Source organism: Melospiza melodia, chromosome 11 (genome assembly GCF_035770615.1).
Source record: "Melospiza melodia melodia isolate bMelMel2 chromosome 11, bMelMel2.pri, whole genome shotgun sequence".
Taxonomy (NCBI): domain Eukaryota; kingdom Metazoa; phylum Chordata; class Aves; order Passeriformes; family Passerellidae; genus Melospiza; species Melospiza melodia.
In genome coordinates, this window is record NC_086204.1 from 11,610,275 (window position 1) to 11,628,823 (window position 18,549).

The 18,549-nt window shown below is 38.7% G+C and overlaps 1 long non-coding RNA gene across 5 annotated transcripts in view; it reads left to right on the top strand.

Annotated features, from left to right (window-relative positions):
* Positions 1–14,714: 14,714 nt before the first annotated feature.
* LOC134423012 (uncharacterized) overlaps positions 14,715–18,549 on the top strand; it is an 86,054-nt gene continuing 82,219 nt past the window's right edge. For 4 of the 5 annotated variants that reach the window (XR_010028981.1, XR_010028983.1, XR_010028985.1 and 1 more), the window contains exon 1: positions 14,715–14,904. This is a non-coding gene — a long non-coding RNA (uncharacterized LOC134423012). Of the gene's footprint in view, positions 14,944–18,549 lie in introns of all 5 variants that reach the window. The other variant, XR_010028982.1, reaches the window with a different exon arrangement.

Below are 18,549 nucleotides of genomic sequence, written 5' to 3' on the forward strand. Positions count from 1 at the left end.
TGGAAACAAGGTTAGCTCCAGTTATCAGCTTCTATTGCTGCCTCAAACATTAGTTTTGGGGCTTTTAGAGTTGCACCTGGAATTTTGCATTCCATCTTACCTCAGAAAGGCAATCACCTATAGGTATTTGGGGAGTAGAGAGCAACTGTGCCAGGAAGAACAGGGGAAAAAAAAAAAAGAGGTCTGTTGATATGGCCCCTGGCATTTCCTTCCTCAGAGCTTCTCTACACACCTCCATGGTGTAGGAGAACATTCTGAAGGAGTTGCAACAAGGAGCATTGCTCTTGCATTTGCTCCTTTCTAGACATTTCTCGGAACCCAAGCTTTTGGACCTGTTTATGTAAAAGATGGATTTAAATTTGTAAATACATTGCTGTTGGCTTCAGAATCAGATTTTCTACTTACTTTTCCATACCTGAAAGGGGTGAAGATGCAAATAATTGCCTGAATCCACAAAAGAGCTATTTATACATGGCTAACTTTGTGCCAAGTGCACTCCAAGAATATTAAGTGGGGTAAAATATTTAATCCCAACAAGGATTACATAAAGAAAATGCTTAGAGTATTTGAAACTCAAAGCAGCATGTCTATATCATGTACCTGATGCTTTTAAATATTGCATTTTCTAAATGGCGGTCTAATCAACATGTCTACTTTGGACACTTGTCTTTTTTTTACACTTGGCATGATACACACAGTGAAAAAACAGTCTTCTTCTTCCTAGCAGCCTTAAAGATTTACCAGTGGGACAAGAAAACCAGATGGAAAGAGGTAGATGGAACAGTAAGAAGAAAATGTGGAAGGGCATCCTAGAACAAGGCATATTGTGTCCAATAGTTTTGTTTTGCTTTGTTTATATAAGCTTTTCTAGTTCCAGATTCTGTTTTCAGGAAATTTCAATGCTGAATGTGATTATTTACAGATGATCTTTTATTTCATTTCACGCATTTTCTTTCTCTGGAAAAGTTTATAAGGGAAAGTGCTGCTGTACTCCTTTTGAAATCCTGCTTCTTCAGACTTACTTTCCTCTTCCCATCTTGATGGAAGTAGAAATGTATCTCACTGAATGTTACTTAAATAGTAATTCATCTTTATACCTCTGAGCCCCCTTTCTGATAGTCACCACATTTAGGGCCATTGTGAAACCTTTTTGAACTGATTATGTGATTCCAATCAGTTCTGCACTGAACTGTCCAGAGTGCCAGCTGATGGAGTAGCCATGGTTTAGAGGTCAATTCTCATGTCATTGACAGCAGCTACACACAGGCAGACAGAGGCTGGTTTGGCCCTTCATGATGAATTTGGGTTACTTCTTATGTTTTTCCTTCAACTTTCATCTTTTTGTTTGAGACTGTACTTGTTCCCAGACAATTTTTATATTCAGTACAAGTTCTTGCTGCCATCATCTCACTCTGAATGTCTCTTGCTGAATGAGACTTGAGTAACAGCTATATCTTCTTACACTTTAAATGTGAATTTCAACCTTGGTTAAGCAAGAAATTAATTCTGACCCGCCTTCTGTACCAAACCTGCCAAATGAATGGCTATTAACTCTGGATTATTAAACCCCCAAAAGCTTTCCTGAAGCTTCTGGGAGCTGACCTGGAACTTCCTTTACAAAAGGGAATGAAAAGAAAATGAGAAGCTGCTGAGGATTTTTTTTGGCTTGTTAAATTATTTTTTTTAGCAGGAGGAGTGTGAGTAGAGGGGAATGCAATATGTAAATATCAGAATATCCTTTCTTCTGGTTTATTTTTTATTTCCTCAGGTTTCTGGCAGAAGGACTGGCTACTGTCTCTCAGTCCATGGTATTTACTGTTGGCTTTCTTTGTCTGTCCTACTACTGGTAGGTTTTCATATTCTCCCTAAAGACAGGTTAGATGAACTGACAGTTTGCTGGTTGTGGGCAGTTTTCCCCTCAGGCTTGTGTTTAACACAGCAGACTTGTTTTCAGGGATTTTTTTTTTGTTTGGTTGTTTTTTGGTTTTTTTTCCATGTCACTCTCTGCAACTGGAATAATTTTCCATGTATATTTTGTTTGTCTAATGTTGGACAGATATTTAAGAGAGCAAACAAGCAAACCCTCCTCCAAAGAGAAGTGAACAGGGGTTCCACAGCCCCAAGACCTGCAGCTGGACATTCTTGCTTGCTGGGCTCAGCATTGCTATGGGCGTGAGCACCTTCTCTTCCAACTGGGAGTTCTGGCTGTGTCTGACTGGAACCAACTCCTTGGCTCTTGTGAACTGATGGTCTGTCCTGCAGGTTCTCTCCTTCTCCCACTTTGCCTCTCCAGTATTGCAAGAATTGCTGTGCTATTCTGAGTGTAGGTGGAAATACTATTTATTTTGAGGGCAGAGTAACCTACATCTAAGGTAGATGCATCCTCTACAGGCAGACTAATACTACAGTGAAATTTAAAAGATACCAAGATAATTGACTGATGCAATTAATTATAGACAGAAATGGGTAGAGACAAATAAAATAGATACTTCAAATCTGTCAAGCATGCTTAACACCAAGATTACTCAGCAAAGCAGAGTGGGGAATGTTTTGGGGTGTTTGAGCAGGGCTAATCTGTATTATCTAGTTGCTGTTTTATCTATTTGCTAAGTCTTTTACACAGAGATACTCACTTCTAATTTATTAAACATTTGGTTATCCCTACCTAATGCTGGAACACTGTAAAATCTTCTGTATACAAGGTGAGATGGCTGTGCTGATTGAAGGCCTGAAGATTGACTGAGCTGGAGCATTCTCAAGGCTTCAAGAAAGGTTTTTACTTGACGTGCTTTCCCACAGGAGTTCACATTTGCTGTTTTATCTCTGGGAGTGAGCTTAGTGACAGACACACACTGAGAGTCAGGGAGAAATGCCATGGGAGCTACTTAACAGCATTCAGATGCAGAGATGGCATTTGATTCCCAGCCTTCTTTGCTGCAGCCGCTTTATAAGAAATCTAAATCAGGAAACTCTACAGGGTATCAGGAAAGCAGACCTCTGATCTGTGAGCTCGCACCATTAAAAAGCAGAGTCCTGCTTCTGAAACAATAAACAAATCTAAAGGTTGTTTGGAATAGCTTCTGTTTATTTTGGTGGAGTCTGTGAAGTGGCAGAATTGCAGGTGTGTGGACACACCACCATGCGTGGTAGAGCCATGAGAGTTCTCTGACAAGGTGTTATCAGGTTGCCTGACATACTCATTGTAGCTGCTTCCATTTAATGTGGTAATTGCATTAGTCCAATTCCTATGTGTTGTTCAGGTAAAATGTTCTGGATGTGTTTAAAAGCAAGTGCCAGTCTTTTGAAACAGTTCCCAGTACCTGCGTTATAGACATCAAATATTCTTTTAGAGATAGCAGAGCTTGAAATATTTCTTTTGCATTTTAGTTTTTATGCATTCGTTTAAAATTATAAATATCTGGAGGTGAGTAATTGAAACTCATCAGCAAAACTTTTTCTTTCCTTTTAGATACACAGAGCTTGAAAAATCTAAACCACCTTGTGAGTAGACACGCTAATGTTATGTTGAAACCTTGCCTCTCATTCAAGGGAAGGGTAATTTTTTTGTGATTCTTTTGGTGCAGGGAAATTAAGAAAGTCACCAAAAATAAACATTAAAGCAAATGACTAGATGGCAAAAGTGATAAAAATGTAAGCACTGCAGCTGTAAGATAATGCACTCCCTGATGTCAGAACTGTGGATTGTTGATGAAGTTTGAAGTAATTCCGTTTTGCATAATATTTTTAAATTCTCATCTAACACAATTGATTTAAATGTAGAAACTTTGAAATACAAAGAATTAACCTCACCTTCCAGACAAGATGCTTAAGGTTAAAAATAATAGAAACATAAATCTTGTGTAAGTCTTATAAGAAAAGAAATATCTGCACTATCTGAGTTAGATTTCTTTCAACCAAAACTCCTATTCTGAAATGCTACCATTCTGACAGTGTGACAAATTGCTGGAACAAATGCTAAATAGTTAAATGGACAAGTGATGGATGGCCTCATAAGCCTTGCAGGGCAGCCTGTGTAAGATACTAATTGGTTCTGTGGAACTGGTTTTGGTCAATAAATTCACTTGAGATTTTTTTTTTTTGTATGTGTGTGTTAGATATCTTTAAAGAATGCAGTCTTGTAGGTGACAAACCACTTGCAATGTATTAGGCTACCAACAACTTTGTTTTGTCTGCTCTACCATCTACCTTCTTTCAAGGATATAACCTACTAAAAATCTATTATTGATGCACTGCTGTCTCTCAAATGCTTCTGAATTATGAGTTCATTTGGAAGCCTCCAGAATTTTCTGATGCTAAAAAATGTCCATGTTAAGTTTTCCACAGTGTTTGCAATTGCTCTTTTTTTTTTTTTTTTCTCTTCCCCTGGAATAGATTCTGCCGCTATTGCTCACTTTGAGCAATACATTCTATTGCAGAGAGCCTAAATACTAGTGTACTCCCCTTGTAAAATATATTGCCAAGGTGAGTAAAGGCAGTCAGACTGGACTTTGAGACCTGTGTTAGGAAAGAGTTGAGCCACCAATCCTTGCACTGAACTTGGAGATAAGGAAGTAGCTGCAGAGGGGTTCTCATGGTTCTCACTTTGAGTGTAGGCTCCAGTGGCTCCTTGTTCTATTCTTCTGGTGCTGGGTAGATCAGCTGAAGGGTTGAAAGAGCTCACCCTGTTGTTTCCCAGCGATGAGTTGGTTGGTTTTGGACAGCTCCCTCCCACAGCCTGGCTGCTGCAAAACCCGTGTGCTGCAAACTCCTGCTCTGCACAGCATTGCACAGCCCATCCTGGGACTTGCTGTCTTGACATCATCTCCAGGCATTGAAAAGACAAGCCCTGAAGCAATTGCCTTTCAAGTCCTTCAGTCCTTTGTTGAATTTGGACCTAAGTGATTTCAGTGGAAATAAGAGAAGTAGAGTTTGTTTTTGGTTTATTTTGTTTTGGTTTCTGGTTTTTTTTATTGTTTTTTTTTTTGTTGTTTTTTTTTTTTTTTTCCTTCTTGAGTTAGTTTATTTGTTAGTTGAGTGGATTTCTTTTCTTTTTTCAAAATTTTCATTAGTGCTAAGTAGAATTTTTTTTCCATGGATGCTAAAAAAACCCCTAAGAGAACCAAAGCCTGCCTCAATAAGCGAGCCAGGGAAGCAGAAGGATTGAGATGGTTTCACAGTTTTTTCCAGATAGCAACTTCCTGTTCTATAAAGTAGAACAGGTTAATTCTAAAAACATCAGAATTTAGAAGGCTAATCTTTGATATAAATGAGTAATCAGAAATTAATTTAGAGTTTAAACAATGCTAAACTTAAACATACATAATGTCTTTGTTTGCTTTGCATTCTTACTTATGTTAATATATATGAGATGTTTCATAATTAAAGCCTATATTTCAACTGCTGTATATTTAAACCAAATTTAACTGCTTACACTTACTAGCTACCTTAGCAGCAAACAAGATGTTTCCAGAATGATCCATAAGTCTAACATATATAAATGTCAAGAAAACTTTCTGGGAATGAAAAAGCATGCAGCTGCTTTAACATTCAGTTATTTATTCAGTTATATTTATTATTCAGTTCAGTGCAGTATTGTCAAGTCTTGTGGAATGCATATTTAACTGGAAGGCAAATGTATTACTTTGAGAGACTATGAAGACAAGGCTCCATAGGCTCCTTGTAAAGCTTTTGGGAGGAGGTAGATGTCTTAAGGAGAACTTGCTGTTTGTGACATACAACCCAGGCCTGGCTCCCCAGTACAAGAAAAACATGATTTGTCATTGTGGAAAAGTACATTCAAGTCATTATATGACAAAATAACTAAATCATGTATTAAATCCTAATACATGATTGGATTTTATGACCAAAAAACCCCAAAACAGGCTAATGAAAGCTAATTTTGTATCAATTATTTTATGGTAGCTTCCTTGTGCAGGTTAGTTGAGTGAGGTATGCAACAAGCTGAACATATCTATTGTTGATCCAAACAAGCAAGAGCTGAATTAGAAGAGTTCAGAGCTGTCCTGTTAGGGAAGCATGCTTGATATGCAGCCATCTGAGAATCAAGGGATAACTACAGTCTGTTTTCTTACATTTGATCAGATTCTGTAGCTCCTCAGAAAAGGCTCACAAGTCCCTCTGGAGAGAATCTATAATGACTATTTTAGTTTATTAATACAAAGGATTGTGACTATACACGTAACAGAACAAACAATTGTTATGTGAGATCTGAAACGCTGATCTCTATTTATGTTTGTGTGAGAACCCAAGGCTCACTTAGGATGTTGAGCAGTAATGTTTAACTACTGAATTCACCAAAGATGATAGACTTGAAATTTTCTGTGTAACCAAAAAAATTTTTAAATTATTTAACCTTTTCTTGTTTAAAGTTAATTTTGAACTTAGCTGTATATGTTGCTTTCTGTAATACAGAAAATGCTGCTACAGGTAACCTATCAATCTGCAATGGTGCCTGTGCCAAGAAAAGAGACCTTGCAGCACAGAACACTCCAGTTAATGGTTACCAGGCTATAGATTAATTGTTGTGAAGGAGACTTTCAGGTTTAAATACCAACATTCTTTTGCTTGTAAATCAACTGGAAGTGAGGGTCTTATGGGTCATTTGGATATTGGAAATCTGTCCTTTGAATTCAGCTGATAAACTTAGATGTTGCAAGTGTAAAGTACATAATTTGGTATAAGGAACGTGTAAATACTGTGTGTCTAAAATCATGGTGTGCATCTCAAAGGCTTTTGGTTCCTGTAGAAATCTCTTAATCACCTCAGAAAGGAAGGTACAGTTGGCAAGGAAACTGCTCTGAAAGCTTCTCTCATTCTCCAAAGTTTCCCAGCTAGACTTGAACTTCAAAACTTAAGTGGTTGTAAATGAAGAGTTTACTTCCAAATAGCTTATGAAACAAACATGGAGGTGATGAGTTGATATGTTTGTCACACTTGTGTACTTAGGTAGCCATGTGTTTATAAAGGGTTGTGTCACATCTGTGGGAGACACTGCAGCTGTTCATAACTTTGACTGTAAAAATCTGCTGACCTGCTGGATTCCTTAACAGTTTCAAGTTATTGCTTAACCTTTCTGAAAGATTTTTTTTAAGTTTATAAAGTATATTTTTTCAGCAAACCTGAGTGTGTGATGTTCGAAAAGAAAGTGAAGAGATTGAAAGAATAAAACTGCTGAATGTCAACCTCACAAGGACCTACTGAAATTCAGGACAAAATCCAAATTCAGGTAATTTCTTAAGTTACCATCTGTTCTGTTCACAAGTATCTTTTATATACTATAAATATACCATACTGTAACAGCTTCCCAGCTGTGAAGAACCCATTTGCCTGACTATTCTTGTAATTCCCCCATAAAACTTTGGTTTTGAAGTTGGCCATCTGCCTAGATGCCAGTGGAATAGGCATTAATAAAATATAGTATAAAGGATAAATTAAAGCATCTGCTAAAATTAATATGAAAATGTTCTATTTGGCATAGCAGGAAGTACAATAGTATGGAGAAACTGAGCAGTCTGAACTGGAAGTCATAATTTTGAGATATGGAGATAGTGAAGGAGGCACTTGGGAGCTGGTCCAGCAAGTGCTTGCATTCATGTAGTGTTCAACCATAAGCCTGTGAGTAACCCCTTTCTTGGCTTACTTGCACATAAACCCAACACTAAGTGTGTTATGTGACAGAAACCATTTTTACATCCTGCTACAGCTATAGAGTTATGGGAGATTCATTTTACTGCTGAGGATAAGCCCTAGCAGGTGCAGCTGGGTTGGAAAGGTAAGGCTGTTTCCCTCTTTGTCAACACCATGCTCTGTGTGTGCTGGGCTGCAGCTCAGAGCTGTAACCATGCTGCCCCCAAAGCTCAGCCTGGGCTGCATCAGCTCCTCCTGGCAGAGAGGCTGAAGGGCAGGGTTCTGTAAGCACTGACCCAAGTGACAGATTTCCTGCAGGCTGAGAGGCTGCACAACATGAGTGTTCTGTGCCTTTAGTAGAGGCCGCAGGCAGGCTCCACTTGTTGCTTATGCTGATCCAGCAACAGGAGCCTGGCTTGGGCTAAGCATGCAGAACATTAGGGAGGTGATCTGTGCAAGTGCAAATCTTTTCATTAGAGAAAGGCTTCTTTGTAAGGAGGATGTACAGCACAAAGAGAGATTGTGGTGTATTTCTTCACCCTTAGAATTTTTTCAGTCAACACTGGGGCTGGAAACTTCTAGAAATATGTTCCAACTGTCTTTCTTGAGACAATGCTTTTTCAGAACAAATCTCTCTCTAGCAGAGATCAGGACCAGGCACTTAGGAAAAAGCAAAAGATGAGACATACATATTTGTTCTCAGTATTCTACTATAATCTGGCAACAATGGGATGGGCATTTCCCAAACAGAAGGTGTTGTCTTTGTATTTATTTAATAAGTGTGAAAAAGTTTGGTTGATACTCTTTTAGGTTTTCATTTTAACCTAGTAATTTTTTGAATTCTGAGATATAAGAGAATTGATTTTGTTTTAGGAAGGGTTTTGGTATTTAATGATAGGGTATTTTTAGGAGAAAAATCTGATGAATTTAATTACATTTTTCTGGTGTACTATATCAGCTCTGCCTCCCTGCTATTTTGTGGGTAGACAGGAAAAGGTGTTCAAATTCCTGTTTGTTAGTCAGTCGCTTGAATTCTTCTACAGTGTCTTGGACCTGTGTGCTCAATCCCTTAAATTGTCTGGCTCAGGAAAAACAATCTTCACTTGATCAGCGACATGGTCTTTGCCTCAGTAACTGAAATAAAGCCAGGTTGGTTTTATATAATTTCTAGCATTAGAAATGAACAGCTCTGATTCAGCTTTTTCTGAGGCTTAGCTGGGGTTTTAAGGTTTGTAGCACGTTCCCTGAGCAGTGTTGCAAGCCCTGTATTGTTCATGTCCCCTCTGCTGTACTGTGTGCTTTTTAAACTGGGCACTGGTTCTAGGTTTGTCTCCAGCATGTCTGTTTCATTACATAATTTTAGAAATGTTCTGTGATTATTGCCTAATCACTTTGCACTCATTTCTTGATCTTCTGGAAGCAGGGATTAACCTTCTGTGGCATTTTTGATCCAGCTAGCCACGGAATCAGAATGGTTTCTGCTGCTGGTAACAGGCTTTGAAGTTGGCCTTCCTGGGGCAGCCCCCAGTCTGTGCCACGGCCAGCTTGGTGTCACTGTCTCCAGCAGGGATTTCCATGGGACAAACGCCGTGTCCTGTGCAGCAGCAGAGGCTCTGTGACAAGCACTGCAGTGCCTTGGGTGCACTTGGCTGGTGGCACCTTGCTAGGTCAGTGCCTGGGCAGCTGCACACCCCTCAGCACAGAGCTGGGGCCGGGCAGGGCACAGCAGCCCCTCTGCTGGGCTCTGCCAGCAGCTCATTTCACGAGGGGGCTGCTGCCAGGCCAGCCCCTGAAGCATCCTGCCCCAGAGCAGCACTGTGACACTGGGGCCCAGGGCCCTGCTCATGCTTTGCTTTACTTGCTGGCTGCTCATCCTCAGACCTCTGGCTCTTCCTCTTATGAAGCTGTATGGGAAAAGTGTCTCAAGGGTTTCTCTGTGTGTATCAAATCTAAAAAGAATACATCATGCCTCTAATTATGAGCTGAAAGTGTCTTTTCATTTGCTTTTATCTGTGCATTTTCTTACTGGCTCCTTATCCCTTGATAACAAACTAGGTCCCTCTGAGATGAACAGAATATTTCATGTAGAAAACATCAGTTGTGTATGTTTAGTTCTAATTCTAAATATTCAGAACTTAATCAGTTCTTTACAAAAGGCATCTGGGAACCTGGTGAATACTCTGCTTACACATTCACAATTAGAAGCCTGCCTTAGGTGCTATCACATACGTAGGTACATGTGTATATATGTATACACACACACACATTTATATTTTTAATCCTTCGCTTTTCAGCAGCCTGATTATGTACTTGATATCATCATGGTGAAAGGTTCGTAGAGAAATCTTGATAAAGAGCAAGGGTGGGGACAGACAGTGGAAAAAAAGAAGAAAAACAACCCAAAACATTTAAAAAAACTGATCAAAGAAGCTGAAGACTCATATGTAAACCAGAAAAGACCACTGTGAAAATAAGCTGGTTTTTATAATTTTTTATGCTATGTATACCTTTAAAAATTATTAGGAGAGTACTCCGGTGTGTGCAGAGGGTCTTTTACCTCAGATAGCATAACTTTTACTATCATTGTATATTGCAGTGGCACTCGATTCCACTGCATTAGTTAAGGGTCTGTGAGGAGTATTTCTGTTATAAATCTGGAAGATAATATCTCTGTCTTCTCATATTGCATCATCCTGAAACCTGACAAGTTGTCAGTGGAGAGGCAATTATTTCTACCATAACATAGAGAATATAATATAAATTTTGAAGGTATGTAGAAAATATGAAATCCATGAAAATATATGGATTTAGGAGAAAGTGATGAGGTTGTTGGGATTCTTTGTTTTAGTTTACCCCAACTATAAAATTTGCATGTTGAAACTTTAAAAGTGATCCTTTCCTTGCTGGTAGTTGACTATGATGGTTAACTATGTTTTTCAGTTTTCAAGGGTGAGGGAGAGGGAATGACACAGTTGAAACATGAAGAAAAATGTGAGAAAAAAACCCCAAACAAGCCAGTGGGGCTGGCCGTAAGATACTGTTCTACCCTGTGAAAGAGAGCTAATATTATTTCCAGTTTGTTGTTGGGTTTGAGAGCAGCTGGTGCTGGAGGAAGAGGCTGTGTTTCCCAGCAGTGACTCAGTGGATCTCGGGAGCAGCAGGGAGAGCAGAGCCAGGAGCGGCTGGCAGGGCTGGGACACCAAGACTCCTTAGCAGGATGTAGCTCATTATTTTTGCCTTGCAAACTCCCCAAAAATGAACGTGTTGGAAGGGTAAGACAAAGACTAGGGAGCCAGGGGAGCAGAGATAATGTTTGGAGGGGCAAAAGGAATCTGTGAAGAAGGGTGAAGGTGCCCTTCAGCTTACCTGATAATATGCCAGGTTAGAGAAGCACAATGCATCATCAGTGAAATGTATAGAAGTGGTTGTATGAACAGCATAACCAACTGAGAGTAAGTGAACTGCAAATTCAAAATTCAGATTACCCTGTATTTTAGGATGCTTGTTTGTGTGAAGAAAGCCAAGTGGCCTTGGGAAAGGTAGCAGCTTAGAGTTCCTTATTGTGAATTAGCTTCAGCAATGCTGATTATTGAAAATGGATGAAACGGTTTTCGTATTAAAAATCTTCAAGGTAAAAAAATTCTTTCTCTCTGCCTTGCTGTGAAATTGAATTTTAACCTTTCCTATCTGCTTCCATAAAAAATGGAGGAAATAAACCTGTATTATGGCCCAGCAGTGCACTTATTTGGAAAGATGTGGGAGTTTGATTCACATTACCATAGTGGAGGTGTCTCATTTACTGGCTTGGAGCTACAGTGCTTTCTTCACAGACCTCTGCTGAGTGACTACACCTAATTCTTAGGACATGGAAGAGCCAAGTTCCGTTCTCTGCTCTATTATTCTTTTGTCTCTTCTATGGCCGTATACACCTTGCCTTAACTTTTGACTTGGTGTCAGAAGTCCTGTTGTAATATTTTTGCTTAATGTTGGTCAATAAAACAGAAATTTGGATGAGAGTTGGAGACAGCAACTAAATTGTTCATGTCTTGTAAAACTGCAGAGGGCCCCACAGCTACTGACCAACATGACAAGTAATTCCTAGTGTTCTAGTATTCTGGTTTTAATCAGAAATATTCTGTATATTTGCCCAATATATATTGCCATTTTTATAGTTTTCAGAGATACATTTACAATAGGTCAATCAGCATTTTTTTAGGACCCTAAATTGAAATTACGACTATAAACATGCAATTTAGAGAATTTTCAAAGGAATTTGTAAATTTTGTTTTCTTTCTTAAATCTGAAGAATTAAACAGAAACATGAATTAGTAAGGAAAAAGGTCTTCATTATTTATGGATAGAACCTTTATTTCTCACAGTCAGATATGACCTACAATTTGCATCATTATACTGCTGAGATGAGTGAGCAGTGACAGCAGACACCACACGGTCTGTGCTGAGTGGAGGGGAAGCAGAAGCAGTTTTGGGCTGACAGATTGCAGAGATGATGTGATGAGGTCAGGATCATCCCTGCTGCACTCACTTTTCTATCTGTACTCATCTTGAAATCATGAAACCATTTTCTGTGGTTCCTCTACCTTGTTCCATCAGCATTATTTCCCCAAAGAAGAGTGGTCAGCTGCTGAATAGAATGAGGGGACAAAGTGTGCAGTCATGAAGTCATGTCTCAGAGAGGCCACTGGGGTTTGGGGGCACCTGGGGAAGGTGCACAAGGACGTTCATCCAAGGAGGTGCAGACACATTCAGGGGGTGAAGAATATGACAGCTGATACTTGTTTGCTTAACAGCTGGGACCTTCTTTGCTAGCTTCATCACCAGTGGAGAAGTGTTTCATACATGTGCCATGTAGTATAAACACCAGATTGCCTTCCTGCCTGCCAAATTCCCAGGACATGGGTGCCTGAGAAGTTGCTCTGAGTGCACTGAGCAATCATGATGGCATTTGCCATGTTAGCATTTGTTCATGGGGCGTGAACACGCTGAAACAGGAGTCGTGCATTAACAGCTCAGGGTCACAGTGAGGTGGCCGCTGTTAGCATGATCTCACACCCTGCAGAAACTTACACTGATCTCAATAGCACTTAAAAGAGTGCCCCTCATAATTAATGAGGCTGTTAACCTCCTCCTTGGAGGATGGCTGAGGGCCTCAGACTCCTCCTCATGACCCCAGCTAATAGGAAGGAAAGAGAAATAATTGCTAAAATTTGAATTTTATGGCTATTAAGAGTTTTTGTAGACTTGGCAGTTAAGCAGCTCATATCATGGTTTTGCTTCATGCTTCCCATTGATTAATTTCCTCCAATTCCCAGATCAGTAGACTATGGCCACTGAGATCTTTCGCTGCATAAACTGTTTTTGATTGACATTCTTTGTAATTAGCTCTTTAACCCCAGTGGCCTTCCAAGATTACCTCTTGCCATTCCTGTATTAGTTCCCAAAAGCTTTGCTTGTGCACATCTTTTATGCCCTTTTCTCCAAGGTTAGAATTTGTCAGCATTTCCTAGTTTTGTAGAGAATTATTATATATTATATGCATTTACACTCTTGAAGATAGAATTTACCTCCCCTTTCACTTCAACATTGCTTTATACTCCTGGGCTACCTGGCAGTCCAAAAGAAGTCATTATCAGAATTAAGAGCTCATCCACAAATCCTTTTGTGTTTTCTCTTTTGTGAAATGCCTCTTGACAATAAAGTTGAATTCATATCATAATTTGTGTTTAAAATTCAGCAACCAAGTAGATGTTCCTAAAATTAAAATGGCTGTTGGAAAACATATTCTCTTCCTATAATTCTCAGCAGTGAAAATCTGAAAGTGAGAAAAGAGAAGAAGTGGGAAAGCTGGAACTCTATAGCAGTAGAAACAAAGGATGCACAGCAGAAGTTTGAACTCGTTCCATTTTGGTGTGCCAACACTTCTGATTTGAACAGTTAATTGCTCTTGTACCTTTAACTCTTTTTCAACCGTTGCTTTTAGGTGTTTATTACGATGGGGAAAATCCATTGTTTAGTATAAAAGGAGTGAGGGAAGTACTTTATGGCCTTTTATTACTGGTCTCTATACATCAACTGGTTCTATACATAAAAAAGTTATACCCGTTTCCTTGCTTAAAAACCTCTCTCACAGGGGTTTTTCAGTTAGCTTGAGCAGCAACTTCTAAAAAGTGATGATGTCCCTATAATATCTGCTTTCTAAACAAGACTCCTGTAGTATAGACATCAAGTTATTGACTTTGAGGGGAAGCTGGTAAGATGGGAAAATTTTAATTCTCTTGTTCTTGTATAGCTAAGAAACAAACAGAACAAAAACGAGATGTTGGTCAGAGATGTTATGTAAAAAATAAATCAGTAGTGCTCTAACTTACACCCAGTGAAATCATAGTCTTGTCTTGAGATGCACAAAGTATTTCCACAGATTATTTTAGGTCCAGGAATCTTAATATATTTTCAGGCCAGATTTATAAAGGTTTTGCATTGGGATGGTGATGGTGTATGAAAATATGGCCCCAGGTATCAGACTTTATCCTATATTTATAATAACCTGGAGAAAAAAAAGTAACAGTAAAAATAAATCCCCTTATTTTTATGATAGCAAACAGAAAAATCAGCAAACCCCCCCACCTGTTTAATGTTGCCTTTTCCTGGATTTCTGTTTTATTGTAAGTAGCTTTTTTTAAATAGGCAATATATCTGACAGTTTTCCATGGAGATGTCAGTGGCTGCATGTGTGACTGATCTTTAAGAGAAATCCATGTTTAGTGTTTGGTTGAACTCTTAGATCTTGGTAAGTTGTCTTCAATTTGTGAACTTGTCTTCCATCTGTGTAGTGCATGGAGACAGACAGCAGCCTACAGAGCCAAATGGGAATTTCACTGCTGTGAGGAGTCCCTGACATGCTGGTTCTTGTGCTGCCTTGTTGGCAAGACTGTGAAGAAGATACATGACCAATGCAAGAAAAAACAGATTATGACATGCATTAGGCTTGAAGTGACATACTTTGCGTAAGTTCTGAGTGAGTTTAAAAAAAAAATCCCAAAATAGGAAGACATAACTGGCTCTTACATAGCTTCTTATGCTTTATGATGTACATTTAGCTCAGCTGAGGAGCAGGCATATAGCAGTGAAACTTGTCACTGTAGACCTAGTTTATCATCTCAGACTCTTCACAAAGGACAGCTTGGAAGTAGAGAAACATTAGTGCATTTGTTTACAGGTCGCAGACTGCTTTCTGCTCAGGTATGTTTTACAGGAATGACGGCACAATTAACAGAATTGGTACGTTTTCCTTTTGGACATTTTGTGTTCTTAATTAAATGTGCTTCTTCAGCATATTTGTGATGTTTAGGGATAGGCTTATAGAGGTTCTGAAGGCAGAAATACCCATTTTGTTGACTGTTTTTCTTTTACTAGTGTAATGGGTTGGTTTTGACATTATGGGACAGAAGATATTACACAATTTGGCCCAAAAACTGATGCCAAATCTGAGGTTTGTGAAAGTTCTTTTCTGTGCATGCTTAGGAAAGCAGTGGGAAAAGAGGGCATGATGAGGGGATCACAAACCTGTGTGCACCCATTTTTATACCTTTTTAAAACAAGAAAAAGTCTTTTACTGCCTTGGAAAATCAAATTATTATACTGGGTTTGAACACATAATGTGTCTGTTGCAGCATATAGAGGGATTACTTGTGAGCAGGGCACACCAGGTGACTAAGAAAAGCAAACCTGTGTAAGCTGACATAGATTCAGTTAACAATGGTTCATATTTTGAATGAAAAAATTTCAGAGGTCTACAGACTCCCTGGACTAGTCTGTTGCCTGGGAAACTGCACATCATAAATTAGGGTAAAGGGAAAAGGTGGTTATTAGATATGTATTTTTTATAATTATTGCTGTGTTTTTTACAATAAACATCCAAGCCGGGCTGTGCAATGGAATTGATCAGCCTTTTAATGTTTGTACAGCACTGATAATAAGTTTGGGACATTTTTTTGTAAGCAGTGCATGGTTACAGAGGAGGCTAAATATTAAGCAAAAATAGTCCTTTTCCAAGTCTATCAGCATATGTTTTGTAGATATAAAATCTCTTCTTCTCGTTATTGATGACTTGCTGTGCCTGCCTTCAATGCAGAATAGACTGCTGGAGGAATGGATGAATCCCTTCCTCCCAAACCTGGCATAATTGAAAAAGCCCAGAGAGAACAAGGATTGCTTGAACTCTTATGGCTCTAATAATTTTTTTATCCTGTAGATGTCCCCTCTTTCTTAGCACTTGTACGTTTCAAGAGCATGAGCTTAAATTTTTATAAGGGGTATATAGAAAGATTTACTTAATATGTGAGAAAGCACAGAGCATCAACTTTTGAAATGGATAAAATAGAACACTTGGACTGGCCACTCCAGACTCTGAAGCTTGATTTGCATATATTTTCAAATGGGAGTATGAAATACTCCAAGAGCATAAGAGCGCATAATTTTTTAACCTCATCTGAAAAGAAGAAGAAACTAAGATCATGCTAAAATGCTAAACAGCACCTCCTGCTTTGGTGAACCAATTCAACGAAACCAAATATTTTTTTGCAACCTCCATCTCCTTGGGAGACACCAAGAGGGACACAGTTTCCATTGGGGAGAATGAAGAAAATTAAGATAAATGTTCATTTTACTTGAAGCCAGATACTCGTAGAGACATGTTGAAAGCTCAAGTCAAAATGAGTTTCAGACAACTTCTTCCTTCTGCAAGTGCCTCATGAGGTAGTTCTTCCAAAATCTAAACAACTGTAAGAATGTCTTTTACAAGAGCATCCATGCTGCTGTCTGGACAACAACTGGAGCAGGTGCTGCCAGTCTGGGGAGTGCTGTGCCTGGTCAGACCAGCTTTTCCTGTGTGCTCTCCCTTTCTTGGCTTTGGCACTCTGGGTTTCCTTGCATCAGGGATAGATCCCTTAGTGGCCACACCTGCCTGCTTGGTTGTGATGTCCTGACTCCTGCTGAGCACTGGCTTTGCTCTCTGCCCTCTCAAGAGAGCTGCAGGTTGCCCAAAAGCTACTCTTTGGGTCTGATCTCTCCACATTTCTTTTTGCTGGGCTTTTGCTTTTAGAGGCAAAACAAACTCCTTAGCTCAAAAGGAATTATCTTTAAAATTGAGTCTTGACATTTGGGTTGGAATGGCAGGGAGAGAAACTGCAATTTTTATATTACTGCATATGCAGCAGGAGTCCTAGACTCTTACTTCAACAAGAAGAAACTCACTGAAAAACTAATCCTTTCCTGGTAGTAAATTCATTATTTTCCTGAGGTTAAGCCATTCAGTAACTGTGGGCACTGATCTCTGTCAGGGTTTTCCAGATGTGGTCTTTCTCTAAGTGTCAAGCTACAATTGGAGAATGAATGCTTCAGTCCATAGTAAAGATTATTTTCCAAGTCAAATGAAATTGTGGAATTGAGGAGTTGACATTGGCATAGTCTCCAAACTGTCACACTTGTGTACAAAAATTAATAAAACAGGACACACTGCAGTCTTCTGGACTGGTAGAGTTTATTTTTAACTCTGTAACTGAGGTAAGGTATGGAAATTTGGAATTCATTGCCACTCAGCTTCCTCCTCAACTCCCTGGTGGTAAAGATCTACTTCTTTTGGTTGTCATTGTGCTGTATTTACTTACGTTCTCTATAGATCCTCTTTATTCATTATTTTTTTCTAAAACCAATTTTTTTCTTTTCCATTCAGGAAAATTATGTTGTAAAAATCACAAGACTCTATTTTGTTAGATAAGTGTTGAACCTGGACTGTTCCTTCTAGTTCTACCAGTGGCTTAGAGTGTTCTCCCTGAGAACATTTAGTAATGTGACTAGTCTGTTACATATAGTTTGTTCTGTCATGTTTTATCTATGGAAAAATTGTATAAACATTGTAGTGCTTTTCTGTGACAAGATGTTGCTTATGTTTGTGAAGGTTTGTTATTTACGGGTGTGTTAGGAAAGGTGTCTTGGAGAAGAAAGCTGGCTTGCTTCCTTTGTTTTTCTGGAATTTCATTTCATTCCAGGGCTGCTATTATCCCCTGAGTAACCTCATTGCTACCCCAGTAATTTTTATTACTGAGCATAGTTACTGACATGACCGAATACAGTTTTTTCTTTTAGGGGTACTTTGAAAATGTGTTTAAAGATGATGGTCTAATGGGTATATTTGTCATAAAATATAACAATTGGACAACTTTTGGATAGCTTGATATTTCTGTAGATCTTTGCTGTAACCACATCCACAATAACTTTGGGACAATTGTAAGTTAAGTTACTTCATAGAAGTGGCTTCAGCAAACTTGAGGTAGATCAGTGTAATCCTCTGAATATGTCAAAGCCATTAGTGAGAATTTTCTTATGAAATTTGACTTCAGGTGCCATATTTGGTTTTGAAATCTGGATTCTTCCTTTTGAGACAGTTATGTTACAAATTTTCCTAATTGATGATAACATATAAAACAAAACGGTTTCTTGCTTTTACAAAAAAAAAGTGCTTTAGAGATAAATGTGACTCAAGTATTGACAGTTTCATAAACCACAGGTTGTAGGCAGCCTTCTTGTTCACAGTACTTTTAAATATAAACTCGATTTATGATGAAGAAGCTTTAAAGCTTTGTTTTCTAATACCATGCTTTCTCTTAAGCCCTTGTTACTCTGCATCTCTGGGCTGGAATAGACATTATTCCAGCTTGTTTAATCTCTTAATATTGAACTACTAATTCTATCTAATGTTTATGATGGGGAAGACATCTCTAGGAAATTTTTTTCTCTGAAAAAACACAATATATTGTGTTTCTAAAGAATAAGATTCAAAGGCCTGAGGAAAAACACACCTCATAAATGATTACTAGAAGCACACGT